The sequence below is a fragment of the Brachyistius frenatus genome, unplaced genomic scaffold (assembly GCF_029030835.1).
Source record: "Brachyistius frenatus isolate BFR_SWC_R1_liver_20210118 unplaced genomic scaffold, ASM2903083v1 Contig_37, whole genome shotgun sequence".
NCBI classification, from domain to species: Eukaryota; Metazoa; Chordata; class Actinopteri; family Embiotocidae; genus Brachyistius; species Brachyistius frenatus.
The window spans coordinates 2860001-2885000 of NW_027210636.1; the positions used below are offsets into that span (position 1 = coordinate 2860001).

At 46.5% G+C, this 25000-nt stretch overlaps 1 protein-coding gene across 1 annotated transcript in view; it reads right to left on the bottom strand.

Moving 5' to 3' along the window:
• Positions 1 to 25000, bottom strand: part of sema4c (sema domain, immunoglobulin domain (Ig), transmembrane domain (TM) and short cytoplasmic domain, (semaphorin) 4C) — a 99162-nt gene that overhangs the window by 53923 nt on the left and 20239 nt on the right. The window contains exon 2 of the mRNA XM_069701637.1: positions 11823 to 11945. The gene's annotated coding sequence lies outside the window, so the exon portion shown is untranslated. The remainder of the gene's footprint in view (positions 1 to 11822; positions 11946 to 25000) is intronic.

Here is a 25000-nt window from a genome sequence, read left to right on the forward strand (position 1 = left end):
AAACACAAAAAAAACGGTATGAAAGCCGCACGTATGAAAGCTTCAGCTAAACGCCTGCAAATGCGAATGTGAAAATATACAGCGGCTGTGGTCGTGGCGATGCATCAAAGAGGAGGATTCAAGGTTCCGGGTTCAAGTCCGGAGCAAAACGGCTCTGATAACGAGAGCGAAGGAATATCATGTTACAGCGCTGCCTGCAAAATTTATGACTTGTCGGATGTGAAGTGAGCGAAGCCAACATGGACTTCAGCAGTTCTTTTTCTCCTCTTTTTCTTCTCACTTATTCAGACTGTACTCCGGAGCCGTGGAGGGCTGGTAAAGACAAATAAATAAAAAATAAATAAATAAAAATGAACAGTGCTCTATGGTGGTAAACTGAGAAGCTTTGTCACTATGCAAAGACAAGCAAGATGAAGACAACAGAGCTGATGACGGTGCTTTTGTTTCAGAGTGTGGAGCTAATGGAGCCGACATAGACACTACGACAAGCACACGCACACGCGCACACACACGCACACACACACACACACACACACACACACACACACACACACACACACACACACACACACACACACACACACACACACACCCTGCACACTCAGCGTCTGAGAGTCTCCGCCACAAAAAAACACAGGTGGACACTTAAGGCAGGTTGAGTGTGTGTGAGTGTGTGTGTGTGTGTGTGTGTGTGTGTGAGTGTGTGTGCGTGTACAAGAGTCATCCCCGGTTTGCAGTTTTAAAAGCGATATCAGACGTGAGTGAGTGTGCGTCTGAGCGATAGCATTAACTAGCATATCTGTGAACGCAGGTGTAAATAAAAAGGGGGGTGGGGGGGGGGGGTTGAGTCTTTATGCTGACCAGTTCACATTAAAAGAGCTCTGTGCGTGTGCGTGTGTGCGTGTTTACGACAGTGTGTGCTGGCAGATTGTGCAGTGTGTTTGGACTGCACAGATGAAAGACTGATAATCAAAGAGGGATTTGATCAGCTGCTGTCAGTGAGTCTGTGTCTGTCTGTGTGTGTGTGTGTGTGTGTGTGTGTGTGTGTGTGTGTGCACGCGTGCGCGCGTATCAATGCAGAAGATAAATGCAACAAAAGCGTGTGATCGCGTCAGCGGCGGCGTCGTCCTGATACATCCGATATATCTTGTTAACGTCTTGTAAAAAAAGAAAAGAAAATAAATGTTTGAAATGCCCCTTTTAGAGCCGCTGTCATCAGCATGTGAGCCACCCGTCGGTTTTCACGCACCTGAGCACATGATTTCCCATATTTGCATACAATTAATGATTTGCTAAACCGGCGTCGGGGCATCAGGTGATTCAAATGCATGAAGTTAATGTCAGCGACTTTCCTTTCGCATGCTGATTGGAATTCCCTTCCCGTCCTAATTACCTCAATTTGAAGCGGAACTGCTCACCGCATTTGACTTTAAACAACCTTTTTCCACTTGATGGAAATGTTAAAAGAAAAAAAAGAAGAAGAAGAAGAAGAAGAAGAAGAAGAAGAAGAAGAAGACCTCCCCATGAGAGTGGAGCATCACAGCCCGTCTCAGCGCTGCCTCCCCACCGGCAGCCCTGATCTTTCATGTCTCTCCCCCTGGGGGAGTCTGCACGCCTTCAAATCTCCATCTTCTCTCCTTTCATCCCTCCACTGTACCTCTTGCTCGATCAACCCCCCGCCCCACTGACCCCCCCCCCCTCCCCAGCCTCCAACCCCGCTTCACCGCCCCCGTCCGTGTCACGGTCGGCTGGTCAGGCGTGGTCGGCTTATAATTCTTTGATCGGCGCTCTGATCTCTTCCATCAGCGCCAGGGGCTCCAGCTGATTACAGATGAAAGGGATCTGATTTGGACTCTGACTGCGGGCCAAACACCTGCTCGGACCTGAGGAAGTGACAAGAGGAGGGAGGTGACGGGGGAGATGAAGCCGGACAGACTGACGGCCATCTCACCGGACAGCGGGGACAGACAGCGGGGACAGTCTTTTGTGCTTTGGGACGCACGTGTGATGGAAGCAGATTGTATGCAAAGCTATTGGGAGGGGAGGGAGGTGGGGGGGGGGGAAGAGTTGAAAGCCTCAACAATATCTGATCCCTGATTGGACTCGTACATTTGATGTATAAGTCAAGATATCAGATTTTTTTTTATTTTTTTTATTTTTTTTTATCAGGAGACAGAAAAAAGATCAAAATGAACCCAATAATTTGAAGGAGCTGGTAAAGCTTCAAAAACAGATATGAAAGCTTTAGTGCAGGAGTTTTCCATATGAAGAAATGTCCATTAAACAAGCTCAGACAATTGTGAATAAACCCACCAACACCAGATAAATCTCATGCAGACTGGAGACTTCCGGTTTAGGTCCGTGCTAACTTCAACGGAGGTAAACTCATTAAATGCGGCTCCTCTCGACTTTCCAAATGTCATCAGACTAATTCATGCAGTGTTTTTGCAGCGACGGCGGCTGAGATGTGAGCACGCGTCGACAGGGTTTTTATAATTACTCTCGCTGGCAGTAGGGGGAGACATCATTTCTGCACTGCACCTAATAAATATTTTATATCAACAGTGGATCAAATGGCTCCACGTACTTGGGGAGGATCGCTCATCCTGATGAACCCTTCGAGAACTGTCACAGACTCCACAGTTCCTCTCAGCTGGAGGAAGCGGTTTAGCCCCTTTCAGCTAAATTTTTTTTTTTTTTTTTTTTTTTATGGCTTGCGGCTCGAATATTTCCGTCCGCAGTCACTCCTCAAATCAGCCCTGTTGCCATCCGCAGCGGGTCGAAAACAAACTCCAAATGCTCCGCGTCAGCAGGATGTGCAAATACCGCAACCGTACGCGAACGCGAAAGCCGTATCAACAAACATTTGAAGGGTATCTGACCGAATCGACGGCCGAATCTGCTCCGAGGAGATGTCGACCAACCGAAAACAGCATCTCGGGGTGGAGTTATAGCGGAGCTCTTTCATTGCTTTAATCACTGGTTCTCGACCCCGTGCCCTTGAGCTTCATAGTTTTAATTCCAACCAATCACTAGAGCGGCTAATTTCCATTTCATCAGCGCTTCAGCCTCCGTGGTGAAATCCATAATCAGGGAAATGAGCGAGTCTTGTCTGGACATTAAATTAAATACTTTAAAACAGGGCTGGACGGCTTGATTTGAAACCTTTATCATGACGTGTCGTTACATTTATCAAGTTTTGTAGGCGTGATTAAGAAAGAGGGTGTCGTCTTCCTGTGCCGAAGCAAGAAAAACTGCTACCAGAGTGATCATCTGCATCATATTACTACGTTCCTTGTTCACTTATGGTTTTGAATCCTGACCCCGTATTTATGTCTCATTATTTCTTCATTGAAATGTTCCGGCATGTTTTAACAAAAGTAAATATAATTTATAACCTTCACTTAAGATTTATTTTTGATTGCTTTATTCTTAAAAGTTATGAAGAAATAACTAAGGCATGCTGGGAAATGCTAATACGGCAACAACGCTGCACAGTAAACGCCGGGAGACGTGTTGAATCGTGATACTCAACACCGAGCGAATGAACACAGAAATATCACTCTGACAAAGAGTTTCCTTGAACACAAGCCGTAGTTTAACTTCTAACTCGTTCGCTCTCCAGGATATTCCACTCCAGAAATTTGCTGCGTCGCCTGTTTATTCGATCAACAGCTGATTGGTTAGAGCAAAATAACCGAAACTAAAATACCATAAACACGGGCTTAACCGAACATGAACATGGGAATGCGGTCAGATTATCAAGCTAATTTATCGAATATTTCTCAGAATTGATCACAGTTAAAGATGATCTACTTTTAGGCTGCATGTCGTATGTCATCGGCTGAGCTGCAGCTATCCTCGGCGTAATTATATCAGATCCAGACTTCTGAAAACAGCAATGAGAAAGCATCTGGGCTGCCGAAAGATTTCGTTTAATCCTTTAACCCGATGGTGGAAACGAGGTTTTTCTATTTACTTGACATTTAAGAAATGTGATTACTGCAGAAAGCCAACAATAACCAGGTTACCGAGGTCGGAGCAGACACACTGTCTGTGTTTTGCTCTCTCGTCATCGAGGTCTCACTCTCCCTTTTTTTGTTTTTTTTCTCCCTCCGGTCGACCTTCTGCTGTCAGCCCGGCGTGTGTCGTCTCTTGATGAGCAGAGAGATGGTCGGAAAAAAACAACAACAACACGTGCACTCTGCCCCGTCTCGACCCGGCCCGGCCCGCCCAGACCACGTCCTGGCCCCGCGGGGCGTGGGGGGGGGGATGCTGGGATAGCGCTCTGACCTGTCGTCGATGCACGTACACAAATGAGTGTGCGTGCGCGCGCTGGTCCGAGATCACTATGTGGTCACGACTCGATCAGCGTTGCTCGAGGCAACGGACTAGCTCACGAACAGACGGCACACGCACACGCACACACACACGCACACACACACGCACACACAGAACCTAATTAAGATGAACAGTTTTTTGAATATACGACTGCACACGTGCAGTCTGTTCCATGAATATGTATGGCAACACACACTACACTCTATAAAAGGGATGCTTTATCACGTGTCATTTGCACGCACACAAAGTTTACAGCTCACATATGTTGCAACCTGCTCCTCACACACCGCCGCACTAATCAAATCACTTCGGCAAATACGCTCGTTTTTATCCACCGCCAGACAGATCCAGACAAACACCAAAAAAAAAAAAAAAAAAAAAAAAAAAAAGCTGACAAACTTTCTCTGTTGTCTTTCAAAGCTCATTAAAAAAAAAAAAGAAAGTATTCACCGCTGTACGATTTAGCGCCGTAATCAGCTCTGAATAATAGATACGGCCGTATTGACGCCCGTGGGCACCCGACGTACTGTCTCATTTCACAACAACAACCGCTGGGCGTGTGAATGCAAAACACGACGACGCGCGCAACACACACGCCCACGCACACACCATCTCCCTCCCTCTTTTTCCCGCTTGTTTTTTTTTCTTCTTCTGTTTCTGGCCGCCGGGCCCTGAAACACTCACAGTGCTTTCTGGCTTGGGGACGGGTTGGACCGCCCACCTACTGCGCTCCTGGGGAGGCTAATTGTCCGGCAGCACTACTTCTTCTTCTTTCTTTTTTTTTCTTTTCTGCTTTCCCTCCCACTCTCCGTGTCCTCTTCCCCTTCTGGTCTAGGTCTGTTCTTTCGGGGAGAGTTCAGGAGTTCACGCTGAGCCCCGAGCCCTGGATCCCTGGATCCCAGTGAGGGGTCACAGGGCAGAGAAGGTTACACCTAGCTGGACTCCAGTGGAGGCGGCCCACACACACACACACACACGCACACGCACACGCACACGCACACACACACACACACACACACACACACCTCTCAGTGGCGCACAGGTGCGGTGGGGGAGAGGAGACGGTGGCTCGAGAAGAATGACAGCCGATGGTAGAAAAACAGGACTGAAGTGTAGCTGTTCAGGACATGAATGACCTTGTGGGATTTCATGGTTAAAAGATTTATTATTCAGGGGACATGGAATATGTTTTATTTATTTATTTATTTATACAGCTGTACTGCAGTCCTGCAGTAGGTGGATTTACGGTATGTTCTCCATGGATTAAAAAAAACAAACCCACAACACTAGATCCACTGTTGCTGCCGCTGTACATCACTTCCTACGTTTAGCTCCTCCCACCCCCCCCCCCCCCCGACCGCCTCCCGTACTAGCAGACTGTTCCTCTCGGTCCGTGTTTGTTGTGTGGGATGTCGTGTACCTCGGGCTCAGGGACAGTCCGTGTTCAGACTCGCTGCATGAGCAGAGACCAACTTCATATGGCTATTTATGCAAGTGGTCAAAACGCGACCTGAGGTGCTTCCTGATCATTTGCATGACTCGTCAGCTCGGTGCGGACCAGAACCCAATTTAACTCTGTGAATATATGAGTCTGGGCACCCTCCATTTCGGGAATCGCTCGCAGCTGTTTCATCCTACTTGGCGTGGACGTCCGGTTAATTTTAACCAATCAGCACGCACCGAAACCGGCCGCCGGTCTGCCGCCGCCGCCGCAGCAGCAGCTACCTACGGCCGGTGTCCACCGAAGCGTTTTTTTTCTGAGTACAACATATTTAAAAAAAAAAAAAAATTGTTTTCACGAACGCCAGCAGCTTGACGAGGTGCTGAGCGTTTATTCTGCGCCGAACTTTCGGCGATTTTTCGGTCCCCGAGAGCTGAAACATACGAGCCGAGTTACCGGACGCTCATCGCAGCGAAGAAAACGGAAACTGTGAGCAACAGTTGACGCAGCCAGGCTGGTGACTGTTGAAAGAATAATTGATTACAGTTTAATTTCATTCATTTGGCGATCACACCTATCAAATACTAGTAACATTAAAATATTGAAGTTAGTTGCTGAGTTTTGGGAACACACTAAAAAGGCATCAGAACGGGCAAAAGGTCAGATTTTAAACAGGAATCATCCCTTCGACCTACTTGAATTCCACTTTTCTGCACTATATGAACTTATTATGGATATTTTGGTGTGCTCGTCTTTCTATCACATCCAAACTAGATATTTTTATTCCAACCTTTCTGGCTTGTGATCCCTTCAATCAAAGTTAGCCTTTGTTGTTCTGCTCAACTAAACAGAAACTTCGACCGTTCTGACAAAAACGATCCTGTAAGTGTTCCTTGTTAGACAAAAAAAAAAAGTGCAAAAACTAATAGAAAAGTCTGAATAATAAGATGTATTTACTCAGCTGGAACATTTTTCTCAGCTTTTTGTGTCTTGTTAATTGTCGTAATAACATTTGAACCATTAACATCCAGTTTACAGCATATTAAGTTCACAGAGATGCTGTTTCCATAGTAATGTGAGGATGAGAGACTGTTTTATTATTCCCTGGTCACCTCTCTGAATACCACTTCCTCTTCTTTTATTTACGTCTCATTCATGAGCCATTAGAATCCGCAGAGTGCGAACAACAGGAAAAATAGAGAGAGACGCTTTCCCTCTGAGTCAACAAGGTGCCCTTGAGCAAGGTACTCAAACCCAGCTCTCAGTCAATGTGTTCAGTGACTGAGAAAAATGTCTGGAGATAATAAAAGACTTCAAGCTTCTGGTACTGGGCAGTTCCCAGTGGCCAAAATTAGCAAGCTGTGGTTCGACTGGGCAGCTTCCAGGAATGAATGTGCATTACTATAAAAAAAAAAAATGCAAAAGCAAAGCAGGACATTTCTGAAGCAGCGTGTGCACACTCAGCAGAAGACAATCCTTCCCTGGATGAATAAATGTATATACCCCCCCCCACCCCCACCCCCCACCCCAAAAAACAAAAAAAAATGGTAACGACAGCTATCCGATCAGTTGGCGAAATCAACAGTCATCAGCTAAAAATGCATCCGGCTGACGCACAGCGCAGACAGATATCTGTTGAGGAGAAGGGAGGAGCGGTGAAAGGCGAGAGGAGGGAGAAGATAGCGGCGGGCCTCCGTGCTCTAACCCGAGGGTCTATTACTGCCTGATTGGAGCCATTAAGAGAGAAAGGCGATACGCGAACACGGCGTGCCGGACTCCTCCGGCCCCGGCTGCACATTAACCACCGCCTGCTCTCTACTTTGTTGAACACACGGGCTGATCGATAGCAGCGAGGAGGAGGAGGAGGAGGGTGAGGAGGTGGCGAGGCGAGGAGCAGAGAGAAAAGAGGTCCAGGTTTACGGGAAGATAAGCTCGGATCGATAAGAGAGACAAGGACTGCTGCTGCGTGAGGAGAAGAGGGAGGACGGAGGAATGCGAGATGTGGAGAGTTCACACTCGCTCACCTCATCAAACTTGATGGAGGGGAACCTGTATGTGTGTGTGTGTGTGTGTGTGTGTGTGTGTGTGCGTGTGTGTGTGTGTGTGTGTGTGTGTGTGCGTGTGTGTGTGGGCCGCCTCCACTGGAGTCCATCTAGGTGTAACCTAGGGCAAGGGCACGGGGGCAAGAGTACTCTCTTGCTTGTGTCTGTGTGTATGTCCGTGTCACAGAAATACTGAGGACTGAGTGGAAAACTTTAAGGGGGGGAAATTAATTCCTCACATTGCAGAGTCAGCAAAATGTGCCACTCCATCACTACAACAACAGCTTTCATTCGATATCTCATTCACTAATTCACTTTTAATTTGAAATTGATCTGCCATCAGTTAAACTCAACACTTCCTGTGGGTGCGTCACAATAAAAGCCCTGGTAGAACAGGATCCAGAGCAGCTCGAAGGGTTCTGTTTTTTGGGCTACTGAAAGGATTTTCATGTGAAAAGGAAGCATCAGGTGTTGAAAAATGGCAATTATAAAGAATTTGAGACCATAATAGTTGAGCATAACCTAACTCAAGTCATTTTTTTTCTACAGGCGCTGAAACATAAGACTGTATAAAGAAGTGGACGTAACTTTCGGGTCTGAATACCGAGGCCGATGCGAAAGTGCCTTAATCTGCAATACCACCGAGTGCCTCTAGAGGTCGGCTCCAAAAAGCCTCCCATTCAACCAGTCCCATCAAATCAATGTCACATTTTCTTTCCATAAGTTATCAAGGTTTTGTTTGCTAAAGTCACTCCTTCTTATTAGTTTTCTGGCAGGTTATCTGAAAATAACCCCGTCATTAATTCGAAAATAACACATGGGGGGGGGGGGGTCTATTTGAGTGACAGGTCTGTGCTGCCGTCAGGTTATGGCGATCAGTGGGCGGGACGTACTATCGTCGGGTTTCCAATCAGGTTGACTCAGATCGACCCTTTAACCTCTACATGCTGTTTTTTGTTGTTGTTGTTTACACATTCCCGCAGATGCGTCTCATTGAAAGCGGACGAATAAAAAAAAATAAAAAAAAAAAAGACGCCTCCTTTTATGCCGCGGGGCTTTCAGTATGCGAAACTTTTGTCGCAGGAAGCGTCGAGAGTCGAAGAGAAAATCAGCTTCCGACTGCCTTAAAAGCAGCGTTTCTGTAAGAAAAGAGAAATGACTCACGCCGTGCTGATGGAAGTCGAGCAGAGAAAATGCGCATTATGTGGAACTTATCAGCGTAACAGGTAAACACAGAAAAACTGGAGTTTGCATAAATATCAAACAGCAAATTAAAACAGGAGAATGTGACTATAAGCCTGTTTTCTATTTCGTTACAGTAAGTAAAACCCCGTTCACCCTCAAGAGACGTCGGAGCGGGAGTTGGTGTTGCGTGACGCGTGTTGTGTTCGTGCGCGCCAACACTGCAAATCTCACTTAGTAATTGGGTGCGTTTAAAGTGCAGCACATTTATCCGTGCACCCCCGACACCTGTCACGCGTGATGTACATTACTTTCTTGCATTTTTTTTTTCCCCTCTCCTCCTCCTCCTCCTCCCGCTATCACTCCCTCCATCGTCCCGTCACCTCCCCTCTTTCCCCCCCCCCCCGCCCCCACACGCATGTTCTCTCTCTCTCTCTCTCTCTCTGCGTGTCTGATGGCGCCCTGTCAGAGAAAAGCTATTTATGATCGGCAACCAATATCCTCCCCGAGATAAACACACACTGGGCGAGCGGCAGATAGAGAGAAGAGAACCGGAATTATTAGTGGGAACGAGGGATAAGTGCATTGTGACAGTGAAGGAAACACACACTTACGGAAAAAAATATGGATTGAGGAGGAGAGAAATGTTGCCGGGGGCTTGTTTTCTCACAGCTCTGTCTTTGTGTGTGTGTGTGTGTGTGTGTGTGTGTTTAAGTGCTTTTCCGTCGCCGCACTTCTGTATTCTGAAGTTGGGATAAAAATGCCTTTTTTTTTTTTTATCAGAGGCAATTTGCTAAAGTCTGCTGGAGCTGCCTGTCGCTCGATCAGACAGACGACTGACGGTGAATGAGAGAGAGCCCTTCACACACTTCAAAGAAGAGGTGGCCACCTACTAACGCACGCACACACACACACACACACACACACAACACACACACACACACACACGCGCACACAGTGACATTCAGTGTTCCACTACGACAAGGACGTCGGGTTGCCTGGAGTAGAAGAGGATAACAAAGCGGCGTTGGTTACAGCCTCCGGTAACAAAACTCGATGCTGCGCAGCCATCTGAGGGTAGATTTTTAGGAATATACACCCACTGTAGCGTATAACAGATCATATATCGCGCTGGTAAATTGTTTTGCTTTCATTAACGGGCTTTACAGGTGCAGATAGGAAACATTTTGTTTGGCTTTTTATGCGAAGCTAAGCGCACGTTTCCAGCTTCATGTTGAGCCGACGGAGACGCGAGAGTGGCATCGATCTTCTCATCCAGCTCTCGGCGAGGACGCAGCCTGGGGTACTCCCCCGAAACGCTGACCTTTTTTTTTTTTTTTTTTTATATCCTGCTTTAATAACTGTAAAGTCGACCGAAAAAGTGGGAAGATGGTGGCATAGCTGCGCCGGACAGCTGCAGTCTGGAAACCCAGTTAGCTTTACTGTTTGCCATTTTGAAAGGCCGACCAATCAACATCCGGTGTCGGCGACGAAGTGCAATGACGATGAAGTGTTTTTTTTTTTTTTTTTTTTCTAGATGTAGTTGCAGCGGTGGGAGAATTATGGCATGGTGGTCAATGCTGATTGGTTAAAGGCTGCACCAATAATTCCAAAGCTAACCCGACGTCTACGTGGCCAGATATTCACGCGTGGGGCTCATATGGAAATATTTTGCCCTGTGGTGGGTTATAATTAGAGCAGTTTTCTTAACCTGCAGTTACGTCTGCAGATCTAACGACGGGACTTCGAACAAGCCCGACATCCTCAACCAATCAGATGGATGCGGCAGCCTGGAAGTAAAAAAAAAAGAAAAGAAGCAAGAAAGCACTCCCTTAAAGCGCACGGTAATCATTTCAGATAACAGCAAGTACATATGTATTTTTTTTATATTTTTTTTATCAACTTTCATCAACTTCTCTCATCTGAATTTAGGCAGCTGGAACGAGTCAGATTTCAGTGAATAAATCAAACCGAAACTGTCAAAGTGGAATTTAAAAACCTCGTGCTAAAACTTTTGATTATAATGGAGAAGGCGGCAAAATTGATTCACAATAAACTGAAATGTTAAATTCGGTGCACGGTCCATCAGATTCACTTCACCAGCGGCAGTGCCGCGATCTTTACTTTTCTCTTTTTCTATTTCACTTTCTTTCTTCCTTGTTTTCCACTTTTCCACTTCGGGTGAAATATGGCCGCCTTTCACTTTCGCTCCCACATACACAATCGAGAAAAGCCATTAGCACCTCACACACACACACACACTGTCTCACACACACACACACACACACACACACACACACACACACACACACACACACACACACACACACACACACACACACACACACACACACACACACACACACACACACACACACACACACACACGCTGTCACACCACAACCATAACCTTCAGCATCTTTCTGAACAAAATGCTGAAAAACCAATATCCTGCCTAAATTCTACTTTTGCTGTCTTTCTTATTTTTCCCCTCCCGTCATATTTCCTGGCTCATGCATTTCTCTCCCTTATTTCTTTGTCTTGCTCCACAATAAGTCCTTTCCGGGAGATCCTGAAAATGCCTGTCATTTTCGCGTCCTATTTTGACAACCGCTGCCCCTGCTTTTCTTTTTCCCTCCTCATCTTCACTATCTTATTTCTTTTTCATTCTCTGCTGATTTTACATGCCCCCTCTGTGCTGCTCTCTGGTTCACGCTGCCGCTCGTGCCGTTTCACCGGACGAATGTTTGGGAGAAGGGAGAAAAAGATGGTGCTGGTTTTCTTCTCCACCCTTTGTTCTGTTTTTACTTTCTTACTTGTTTTTCTCTTCTCCTCCCTCGCGCCTCTGTGTGCTTTCTTCTTAACCGCCCTTTCGGTAATTTTTTTTCTTGTCTTCTCCACGAACGTTGAATAGAGACTCAGATGAAGGTCACATCGGGCTAAAGAGAGAGAGAGAGAAAACAGAGGCGTAATGAGTGACGAGGGTGGATATTGTGTGTGTGTGTGTGTGTGTGTGTGTGTGTGTGTGTGTGTGTGTGTGTGTGTGCGCGCGCGCACGTATGTCCATGTGAGATTTGCAAGACACCTTTAATCATTTTATTGTCTCTCTTAGCACACACTCAAAAGTACACAAACACAGACATCAATTTATGTGCCACAATTTAATATAAAACCTGCACGCAAATATGCACACACGCGAAGAGATAGAAACATCAACAAAATGAAGCACAGTTAAATTCATCGGCAGCTTATTAAAAATACGTGGTTCCATTCATTTGGTGATGGTGGTTACGATTACCCACGGGGCTGGTTGGTGAACTAACCATGATTTGAACCGGGCCACGCTCCATTGGGGATTTTTCTCAGTTGTTTCATCCTAATGGGCGTAGACCGTGGCCTTGTTTGGAAACTACCGGCGCAGTCTTTAACCAATCGGCATTGACCACCACATCTCATGCTGTGTGCCAAAACTCTGAGTGGCTGAGTGAATTATAATCACATTACGACTGAGGCTGTGGGCAACAGTTGGACGGCGACAGGCGACTCGCTGGCTGTCTGTTAACTAAAAAGCTGTTTTGGCATGAATACAAACTATTTACCAAAGTTGCGCTTGATGTAAAAACGTACCTGATTTACTTTTTAGCGTGAAATTGTATTTGCCGTCTTCCCCCGGTTCTAACACACACATGAAAACACACCCTGACACACACACACACACACACACACACACACACACACACACACACACACACACACACACACACACACACACACACACACACACACACACACACACACACACACACACACACACACACACACTCACTCACCTGAACCTTTGAGGTTCCCATTCAGTGAATCTCCAGGTTCACACAGCAGATCACATAACTAACTGTGAAGTACCTGTCTGTGTGCGCGACTGTGTCGAGGCTGAGATTCATGTCAACATCAATGGCTCACTAATCACAATGAGAGCGCCGAGGGCCAAGCAGACACTGCCGGTAACGTATGGGCCGTGTAGTGTTACACAGAGGGGGGAAAGGCAACACCGAAAACCTCTGACACCGTCATGCTTCATTCACCGCCGTCAATAAACCGGCCGCCGGAAACTCAGCTGCACTCACTCGGTGGACACGGTGCTACGCCGCCGCACATCGACTGGAAAAGCTGCGATGTCCATCAGACTTTATTGATCCAAACGCACATAAATGAAACTGTGCGCAGAACCTCGGCATAACTCTCACGAAACGGAAGCAGTCAGTCTCCGGGAAACTTTATTAGTTAAAACATTTTGGGCAAATTTAGCGCGACGCTTTTGTGAAAGTAAAAAACTTTCCATGAGCTAACAAAAACAACCTGTTTTGATCTTATGGAGGCATTTTCTAAACGACACAATAGGTTATAAAAAAGGTCTGTTTACTAAAATAGGTGGGAGAATTTTCTCGGTTAATTTAATCCTCTGCGGTTTTCACTGAGCAGCAAAGAGATGAAACCTGTTATTGTCATGTCATGAAAGCACCCAAAGACGGCGTAAAACCTCTTCTAATGGATGCCACAAAAAATAAAAACCAAAAACAGCATAAAAACCTCTTCCAATGGTTGCGGGAGAACAAAATTGAAAAAAAAAAAAAAAAAAGTTACGTAAATATCTGAAAGTCTATATGACGGCAGGTCATTCAGAATCGAGTTAGGCTTATTAAATGTGCTGGAAAGTGAATTTAGACTTAATCAAGAACCTCGCGGCTCTGAGTTACTCAACATATGAGCACACGTGTGTGTGTGTGTGTGTGTGTGTGTGTGTGTGTGTGTGTGTGTGTGTGTGTGTGTGTGTGTGTCAACTGCTTTTGGTAGAGCGTTTAACCCTTCGCTGAGCGCCTCCACCTGGGACTGAACCGGCAGCGTGTCTACTGAAGCCGTAACAGCGGCACAATAACTTTGAAAGGGGAAAAAAAAAAAAAAAAGTCTCTCCAAAATGAAATATGTTGCTGCTACTGAAGTCACTGGCTTGGTTACCTATAGAGCTGCATGGACTCGCACACACACACACACACACACACACACACACACACACACACACACACACACACACACACACACACACACACACACACACACACACACACACACACACACACACACACACACACACACACACACAACTATGTGACAGCACAGCAGCAAGCCGGCCATCTCTGGTGAATTTTTCCTAAATAAGTAAGTCATCCAGACCTCAGCTTTCCATTGGCTTCATCCAGGAGAACAGTAACAGCAGCCAAAGCCCTGCAAGGCTCCACACAAGCGCGCACACGCACACACACACACACACACACACACACACACACACACACACACACACACACACACACACACACACACACACACACACACACACACACACACACACACACACACACACACAGTCACTCACTCACTCACATGTGATGCCAAAAAGGAGGGGGAGGATAAGTGGAGGAGGAGGAAAGGGGTCCGGTTAAAAAGCAGGATTTCAAGAACACCTGCACACACGCGCGCGCGCACACACACACACACACACACACACACACACACACACACACACACACACACACACACACACACACACACACACACACACTTCCAGCTGCTGGCTGCATGTGTGTTTGACAGGCAGCACAGTGAGTGGCCGTGTGGACGGCAGCCAGTCGCTTGTGAATCACCAATGACTAACATTTTAAACCTTCTGAGCTAATCGCCTGCATGCCTATTGTAAATATGTATACGTGTGTGTGTGTGTGTGTGTGTGTGTGCCCATGCTCACACACGTGGGTGGTACAACACAAACACCGACGTGGCACAGAGTGTATAAACCAGCACCTGAGTCTGTGCGGACGTGTTTGCCGGCGCGGCGCCGCCACACGAGCCCTCTCCATCAGGCCCGATTGTGACGACGCGGGCCTTTAATCGCTTCGCAGCAGATTTGACATTGTCTGAGCCGGCGGCACCCCTGATGAGCGGCATAAAAGTGGAGCGGTGTCTTACCCGTCACTCCCCCCCCCCCCCAACCCCACCAACCCGCCTCGACGAGAGCACAGCTCCACGCTCCGTTTGAAGACGAAGCAATGGGATGCTAATCACATGCAAAGGCCGAGGCTTTTGAGCGGGTGCCAACGTCTGCTGCCTTGTAAGAGCGCGCGGGCGTGTTTTTTGCGTGCCAGTAATGGCAGCTCTAATCAGCGGCGGGATTGGAAGAGGCATGTGGCAATAAGGCCCAACAAAATGCCTGCCAGTCCCTATTAGAGGCGAGCACTCTCCTAAAACCCTGCACACACACACGCACACACGCACACACACGCACACACGTACACACACACACACACGTACGCACACATGCTGCATCGTGCCGGACATCTGGCCGAGGTCAGAGTTAGATCTGAGCAGCGAAAGCCGACTGCCAGCTCACTCCATCTCTGCACACGCAAAAAAACAAAAAAATAAATAAACCCCGGTGCAGAACCGAAAACAAGTTTGAGCTGCAAGACTCGACTGCCCAGGTTTTGTCCTCCTCCCGGCGATTTACTGGTGAACTCTGACCTCTCTTAAGTGCAGGCCATTACTCGCGGGGCTGTGATTTACAGGCTAAAATTAGAGGTGGCCGCCATGTGTGACAGAGTCGGTCCCGCCGAGATGCCTCACGAGAGTCGTCACTCCGGACACAGCTGAAGGATCGATTCTTCGGTGTTCCGTCTATGACAGACAAACAGCAGACGGAGCGGCCCGGCGGGCGAATTATGCCGTCTGCTTCGTGTCTTCATTCCCGCTGGAAGGTTTTAGGAGACATGCGCCTCCGAAGACTGATATCGATGGTTAACGTTTTGAATTGCACATCGACTTTGTAAGTTGGAGCTCACGGTTTTACGGATCAGTTATGAGCCATTCAAAACAACAACGTTTATGTTACCAAACTGTACAAGTGGCCAAAGATAAATCGCCTCCGGCGATCTCACTTCAGTTTGCGTCGACCGGGGCCCGGGACCACAAATTTGAAATGAAATGAATTCCAGTTGAGGCTGAAAGATGTTCTGGTTCTGTTGCTTTGATTTTGGTAATTTGTTTCTTTGTTGGAATATAAGAATTGTAAAGATGTTAAGAATGCAAATTTGTCTGGATTAAAGACACTGCTACAGTAAATCTCTAAAAAAAGATCTCTAAATAAATCACTAAAAGGAAGTCTGCTCGTGAGCGATTCAAAGCTTCTCATCTCTCTATAATCCAACGCTCAGATTTCAATAAAAAAAAAAAGAGAATGGCTGCAACCAAACTTAAATTAATTTCATGACTGCTAGCATTGCCAGAGGAAACTACGGGCATTGCCAATCCCAAACTTTGTAACTGCAGCCCGCAGCGCAGATGCTATCAAAGCCTCTGGCGCTGCAGTCGGTCCGAACATATCGACCGAGTTTCTGGCGCCGTGAGCGAGCAGTTTCGTGTCCTATTGTTTCTGCACCAAAAAAAAAAAAACCAACAACAAAAAAACTCCAACAGCAACTGTGCATTTTTTTCCGGTGTGGACAGATAATGTGATAGCGATTTTGATTGTTTTCATTTCCTGTGTGAAGAGCGGAGTCTGCGTCGGCGCTTTTGGGCAGCCGATACCGTTTCGAGTTGAGGAGCTGTGATTATTATTCTCACCGTGCCAGAACCCACAGGAGCCGCAGCGGACACAAAATACCGAGCGGCACCTGGTGTGTGTGAGCTAAACTGAGGAAGAGGCTCACTGGGAAAGAAAAAGAAAAAAAAAAAAAAAATGCTCACATTTGTTGATTTATCCGCAACGTACACAACCGGCTCTTTTATATCGGGGCGGGGGAGCGCGAGTGAAAGTGAACGAGTGATGAAATCACCTCGCGAGGTCGCGGAGTTCACCCACTTGAATTAGTATAAGTGTATCTCAGAGGGAAGCCGTGTGAAATGATTGAGATGAGTGCATTGGCTGAGAGGCCTCTGTGTGCACGCATGCCTGAGTGTGCGTTGTACGGGACATCTGTTTACACAAGTGGGAGGATGTGATGGTAAAGCACCGGCCTGGGCCATGGCCTTTTCACAACAAGGCCCCGGAGCGGTTGAGGAGATTCATCCCAATATTTGTCTCATAAAGGAGCAAAGCCAAACAAAATCTCTGCTGCTGAGGTGCCCCTCTGATAAAAAAAAAAAAAAAAAAAAAAACCCTCCACGGCTTCTCACTGGTTCCCACTTTCACCGCTGGATCCCTGCTTTCCTCGTCGCACGCGCTTCGACGGTGTCAACTTTTCCATCTAGTGAAAAAGCCCTGCGTGCGTGCGAACGCAGAAAAAGTGATGCTGCAAAATAAAAGCCAGAAAGTAAATAGGTCACCTTGATGCCAAGACCAATAAATACGGCCTGTTAAAATGCTTGTTTTACCATCTGTAACTTGTCTTGAAAGCTATTTTATAGCTGCTGTAATCAATATCTTTATATTAAAAAAAAAAAAATGAAATTAATATGTCTAACGTATGAGGACCCAAGGAGAAATATTAAGCATTTTGAAAGGATCTTCTGGGGTGTTTTAGCATCTTTCAGCTCATTGTTTTGGTCATTGCAACGTCACTCTTACGTTTGCTGGTTTTCAGGAAATACCAAATGCTCTCAGAAACCTGAAGTAGCCTGCTGGCCCAACACAAAGCAGGAAACAGGCAAAGTTAGCATTCAGCTGCCGAACATTTTGGAGTATTTAGTAGCTGTTTGGTGGAGACCAAAACAGAGCTGAAAGAGAGAGCGAATATTGGGACTTGTCACGGTGCAAGAGGCAACTGCAAATGAATGCGAATGTTGCTCTGTGTCTGCTAACTGTGTAAACAATGTGTCTGCATAACTACTTTATGGGGTGGTAACATGTCAAAGTTTATATATTAAATAACCAAACAGACAGAATTTGAGAAGTTAAGGTAAAAATTACATTAACAGATTAATTAACTTAAGTTAGGTTAACTTAACTTAGCTATGGCCTGAATTGAGGATACTTTATTTGAAAAATAAAGTTAAAAGAGCATGAGTCTCTATTTCATACTGAAAATGGACAAAGAGCAAATAATATTTCGCAAATAAGTAGTGAAAAAGTTTGTTTTTCCTGTCATTTATATTCATTTCAGTTTAATTTGCAAAGTCACTGGAGAAGTAATGAGCCTTATACAAAGAGAAACAACCTAGGCAACACAAAAAAGCTGCAAAAATTGTATAAATGACAAATGAATATAAATAATAAATAGATCATGTGGGGTATAATGGAGAACAGTTGTGAATTGTGATGGAATTTAAAAGAACTTGTAAGAGATTAACAACAAAGACACTCTTTTCTGTCTCCCGTGGATGCTAATTCTTTGCCTTCATTAAACACACTACTTCCCCAGCGGCGGGTCGACACACTCATTTGTGCGACGGCTAAGTTTCGTGACCTTTAGGGTGCGCTGAAGAAAAATGTCTTTATTTTCAGACGTGCATGGGCGTCACTGAGAGGAAAAAAAAAAAGCCTCCTTTATGCTTTGTAATTTCACAGCCTTAGTCCTGACAACGCGTGTGATTGAACTCTCCAGAGATGACTAACTGGCGCGTCTCCACGTCTCCCTGAAGGAGACCCCGGCCCACTGCGGGGGAGGACGGAGGGGGGGGGGGGGCTTCAGGTCTTGCGTGGGCTCCGAGGAACAATGCCAGTGAATAAGTAAACATGCGGCGCTCTCAGTGATTTCATGGACTTCATTCAAGGTCAAAGCGAGTGTGATTTTTCTGCTGCTGCTGTGGAATAACTACAGGCAGGGATATCCTGTTTCATTAGCTTTCCTCTCACTGCCGCTGCCGTCTGTCCGACAAAATGTAACCGGCTGAGGGTCGGAGGCGCAGCCGAAATAGCAAATAGCCCGAGAAGCCTACAACGGGTAGACGATTATTGACAGGGAGGGAAGGTTACAGAGTAATATATGTGAGCGGGGATCAATTCCTGCATCTACTGCTGTGAATGTGTGGGAGTGAGTGAGTGTGTTCCTGCATGCGCTGCGTCCATAGTCCCCGCTGGGTGTTACATGTTTGTGTAGCTTAATTTGTGCACGTGTGCATATTTGCATCTGCCTTTGCACGTGTGTGTGTGTGTGTGTGTGTGTGTGTGTGTGTGTGCGTGCGCGGTGGGGAGGTGCAGTAGTAGTAGTAGCAGCATTGGCTCAGTAGATTATGTCATTCTGTGGCTCTACCGGGCTGCAGGAGGACCCCGTCCCCCGATGGCCTCGGCGTTCACTGCGGTCGGGGTGGCGGAGGGTAAAATGAGCACCGCCGTCTCCCTCCCTGGCAACTGCCGGGCCTCCAGGGGCCCATTGCCTGCCTGGCAGTCCACTCAGGCTCCGGCTCCGGGCCCCTCTGGGACAGACACGGAGTGGAGCAAGACAGCCAAACAAATGAGCTCACCCTGCGCTACTGACAACATCTACCGCCACCAAACCTGACTCGTACATTTCGTCGACTTTATTTCCCCTAAACTGCTCTTGAAGGAGGTTCACAGTTACAAACTTATATTCTCTTCGCTCAAGTACAGTATTTTTCCGATCAATTTGATGCAGTTTCTGTTTGAATCCTGACAGCCGTATCAAAGCAACACAACAAAAACACCAGGTAATCATACAGCCTAGTCCCCATGGCACACACACACACACACACACACACACACACACACACACACACACACACACACACTGAGCTGAAATAAAAAATAAAAAAAAGTAGTTACTGGACATAACTGCAGTTCTATGAGTACATTCATATTTTGTTTCTCACAGGCAGCCCGCCCTCCCAACACAATGGCAGAGGAAACACTGACCAAACACAGCCACCTGATCTGGCTGAAGGGGACGCTCACTGGTGGTATCGAATGTTTTTCACAGCTTTAAGTTCATTCGAACTGAAACTAAAAAAAGGTTGTTAAAGGACAAGATGTTTTACACCAGTTGCAGTGGCCTCTATTCAAAAGTTTTCGCGCACTTGTTAGAGCTCGTTAGGTGAGACGGCACTTCTGTATCACTCTTATGTGAAACCACAGAGAGATCTAAACCTACAGGGAACATCAAGAAAGCTAAATATAATAATGGGCACAGACAGTTGACAGTAAAAACTCTGCTTTGCCGCACACACGGAATCCGGTGTTCAACAGAAGGCAACACAAACTTCATCCTGGTCTAGATAATCCACCCGGTACGCTGCCAACAGGCGTCGGTACTATTTCTTTGGTAGGAAGTAGGTCCAATTAAATCTGTATCCAAAAGTAACAAGGACTGTGATTCAGGATGGAAAAAAAAAACACAAACAGCTTTTCTTGCTGTGTCGACGCGGCCAGCTGCCACCAGCCGAGAGACAACTTTTTGTTATTCGCGCGAACTGACCCTTCGCTGATTATCCGTACTTGCGTCGGAGGGATGACTGGCAGAAAGGTCCCGCACTTTGAAGGGACATTACTCATCTTTTTCTATTTCTTCAGGGGGTGGGGGAGGGGGGGGGGACATCTGTTCGCTCACGAACGCACACAGCAGGTGACCGACGTCTGCGCGCCCGCCGAGGACTCAAATTGTTTAGCCCGAACATAATGAAGCACATGATCACATCCTCGGACGCTGAGACACAAAGGATCTATATCAAGAAGGATTATCCCTCTCCCTCCCTCGCGCCCACCCACCCACACGCAGACGACGCACCGGGATGCACCGCGAGTCCACGCAAACCGGGTGCAACCAACCGCAGACCGATTCGCCGGGAAGACGGGAAGACGGGAGCGGGTGTCGGAATTTACGTACGAACACATAGAAATAGAAGCCTTTTCCTCAAAATAATAATTATTTGACGGCATTGGGAGTCACAACGAGAGAAAAGAGACAGAAAGGGAGACAACCCTCCCGCCCCCCTGAAAAACACACACAAACACACACACACACCCTTGTGAGGAGCGCCGGCTGAGGTCATCTTTATTAATAAACCTTCTTGACAACAAACACACTCACATCAAGGCCCTCGCCCTCCCCTCCATCCTCGCTGCACACGCTCCCTCCCTTCCTCAGCTCCTTGAGAAATGGCAACTGCCAGACTGACACAGTAGGGGGGTGTCTGTAACCACAAACACACATACACAAACACACAGATATACACACACACACACACACACACACACACACACACACACACACACACACACACACACACACACACACACACACACACACACACACACACACACACACACACACTGCAGGATGGCCTAGAGACAGCATGTCAGTGATCTGTCAGAGGGTAACAGTGCGGAGCAGGTGTGTGTGTGTGTGTGTGTGTGTGTGTGTGTGTGTGTGTGTGTGTGTGTGTGTGTGTGTGTGTGTGTGTGTGTGTGTGTGTGTGTGTGTGTGTGTGTGTGTGTTTGGGGGAAGCTACTGGAGAGAGGAAGGCCAGACAGGAAGTTTAGCCCTGCGCACACATGCACAGAGACACACTAAAAAACACGCCCCGGCTCATTTGTTCCCACTGACAGGAGAGAGGAGAGGGATGGTTCTCTACAAGACATGCCGAAGGGAGGAGGACAGGTGTGTGTGTGTGTGTGTGTGTGTGTGTGTGTGTGTGTGTGTGTGTGTGTGTGTGTGTGTGTGTGTGTGTGTGTGTGTGTGTGTGTGTGTGTGTGTGTGTGTGGTGGAGGAAGAGAGCTAAATATTGCATTAAAGTCTAGGAATATGCGTTTATACTTATGCCTGTCAGTATTTTGGGTGTGATGTTGGAGGAGGCTGAGCTCTGCAGCGGTTTGGATGGAAAATTAGGACCCGAAAAGTCAAAGAAGGTGAATCTTCTCTTTTGTTCGCATTTCAATGGCCTTTGAAGGTTTGAGGTTACGATTCAGAGCACGTGTTGCTATAGGAACTAGTTAATAAGATGAAATATGATCACGACAGGCTTCCCGGGGCCACATGGAGCATTAATTCCTTTCAACAGTTGGAGGTGCAGAGAAGACCTCCAGAGTGAAGCAACCTAATTGGATTTAAAGGGTCTACAGGAGGCAGCTCGAGCATCCAAAGAATCCGCAGTTCAACTCGGGAGCTCCTCCGCTGGAGCTAATTTTATCTTCTCACCGTGCCCGCTAGGGTCCATATGAACCATCCATTTGAAGGCCAAAATCTGCGACTCGTATGAGACGTGCCTTCATAAACCCAGTGCAGTCCAAACAGAACCACATCTCTTGGTTTTGGACCACATCTGGACCTTACAGGTGATCCAACAAATGAAGGAAGCCTCCCTCAGTTCACGTTAAATAATCTTCCATCCATCCACAATCTATCTTGGGCAAAGGGAGAACAAAGACAGAAACAGACAACTACGGGGCAATTTAGGATCAATAATAAACCCGACATGCATGTTTTTCTTTGGTTGGCGGGAGGAAGCCGGAGGGAGAACACGCGAAACTCCTCGCTCCAGTTAAGGTTCGAACCAAACTCCTGCCGAGGCTCGAACCCTGAACCCTCTAGCTGTGCAGCGACAGTTCTCACCACTGCACCACTTTAATAATCTTATCTCAAACATAAAGCACTATCCTGCAAGAGCTAATCTCCTCTTCGGTTTCCTTCATCTTTTTTTTTTTCTTATTCCTCTGTGTCCAACTACGCCAATGCAGTGTTCTCATTTAAATTAATGAGGGGGCTGTGTTTTTCCATGCTGTGCTAATGCCATTCTCAACATGGTCTGAGCTGATGGGCTTTTAAAAAAAAAAAAAAAAAAAAAAATTTTTTTTTTTGCTTGGATGTGATGAGTTTCTGCAGGTGGCACTCTTTTCCTTTTAAACCCACAGTGTCACTATCATGCAAAACAAGATGCCTCTTCTTTTTTTCTTTTTTTCTCTCGACTTATTTCAAACAAACTGCTGTTGCTGCTGCCAAGTACGAGACACATTACCTCCCAAGATGCTACTTGTTCCAGAGGATCTTTCACAGGAATGTCTTATATAACACGGAGTGTTTACTACGGCGGCGCTCGAGAAAAACAAACACGTAGCTTCGTGAACTGGATGTATGTTAAATCGCTGTGGCGTCTTGTACCATTTTTAAATCGGGAAAAAAAAAAAAGAGGGGAGGGGGTGGGGGAGTGCATTGACTGGTGAAGGAAAACACCGAGAGTTATATGTTACAGGATGTACACGCTGTGACAAGATGAATTATAAGTCACGCCAGGTCGTCAAGGGAGCTCGAGAACGGAGCATGTGACACATTTCAGCCTCGACGGGTTCGCCTCGCTCTGTAAATGCAGAACAGCTGGTGAATTTCACTATTCGCTCTGGTTAGGCTGCATTTCATATTTGGTTAAAAAGCAATTTCTTTTTCCACCTCGAACGAAGCTGTTTTATGGCATTCGTGCTTCTTTTAGGATGAAACGGAGTGAAGACATGGCAGAGACCGCGAGGGTACAAACAGAAAAGGCTGCCAGCTGGGCCGGAGCTCACTGTGTTTGTTGGTCTGACTTACACTGAGCCCTCTGAAGCCCCGGGACATCCCTCACTCTACAACGTGGGCACCTTTTCTTTTTTCTTTTATGAAATAAAAAGAGCTGAAATGTCCTCATTACCCCGAGGCATTCTGTCGGGACTATCTTACCGTACCCATGCATGTATTCTCGCAGGTATATATATATAGATGTAATCCAATGATGTTCAGACACAGACGCCAGGCATTCAGTGGATGGTAAACAACTGGCAGCCCAGACACCATGACCAACGAGGATTATATCACCTCGTCATGAGATCACTGCCTGCCTGGAGCCAATTGCTCGATGCGCTTTAGACTGTCAGGAGCGTCCGATGAAACGCCCCACTCGGACCCTCGGCTCACTTACATCTCATCCATTCCCGACGTGAGCCTAACTGGAATCAATGGTGCGGTAATGGACAGTGAGAAACCGAGTTAAAGTGTAATGCTACCTGTTAAATGCAGTTGCCGGCCGTTCGATGTGGACAGACTGCTTTCCCTGTAATATTGTGAGGATTAATCCCCTCTTTCAAGAAGGATTAGCGAAGTCAAGTACAGAAACATGCAGTGCACTACGAGTACCAGGATGATGCACTCAAAACGGTCCAAAAAAACGTACAGGAAGGGGCCGGGGCCACCGACCTAAAGGATTTTCAAATTAAAGCGTCTGAGGAAGCTACAGCTGTTCCTGAACACCACGCTAAAGTGTTTTTTTGTTCACTTGTTAAGTAGTATGTCCCAATTGTATACATACTACATGCAACAGTACTTTTTAAGGGTAGCTGCGGTACGTAAAAGTAAAAGAGAAATAGCATTCAATTCGGAACGCGGGGTACCTGTCAAAATTACTGCAATAACACAAGAGTACTAACATGTAAGAGTAGTATTTGTTAGTGTACTAAGTGGAAGTAAATCACTTGAAACACATCATTAGATTCAGTTTATTCTATTCCAAAGCTCTCAGAAGCTGCAATTCACACCGTTACGTGACAACTAATAAAAACCATGCAAACTAAATTGTTTAAGGAGGGTTAGCAGCTCCTTAAGGCAACTTTCATTGCAGGGTTTTTACAGGCTGGCAGGCAGGCAGTAGGGAAAAAAAATATCAATACTTCACCAACATTACAATCACAGACGGAGACTCAATAAAACACACTTAATATTATTCTAACCCAAACATAAAGATCAGCATTTAGAAGCTGCAATTTATTCATTCAAACTGTCATCACATGCGGCTTCGTCACTGGGAGGCTTTTTCAACTTTCCATCAAGCGTCACAAATTGCAGACCGTTTTGAATAATATCAACATAAACAAACCTGCCTGCGAATAAATGCGACGCGCTGCGGCGGCTGACACACGCTGTCAGCCCTCAAATCAAAAGCTCAGCAGTCAATTTGAGATGGTGGGGGGAAAAACTGTCCTCAGTCTGGTAAATGGAAGCCACATCTGCACACGACCAACAAAAAAAAAAAAAAA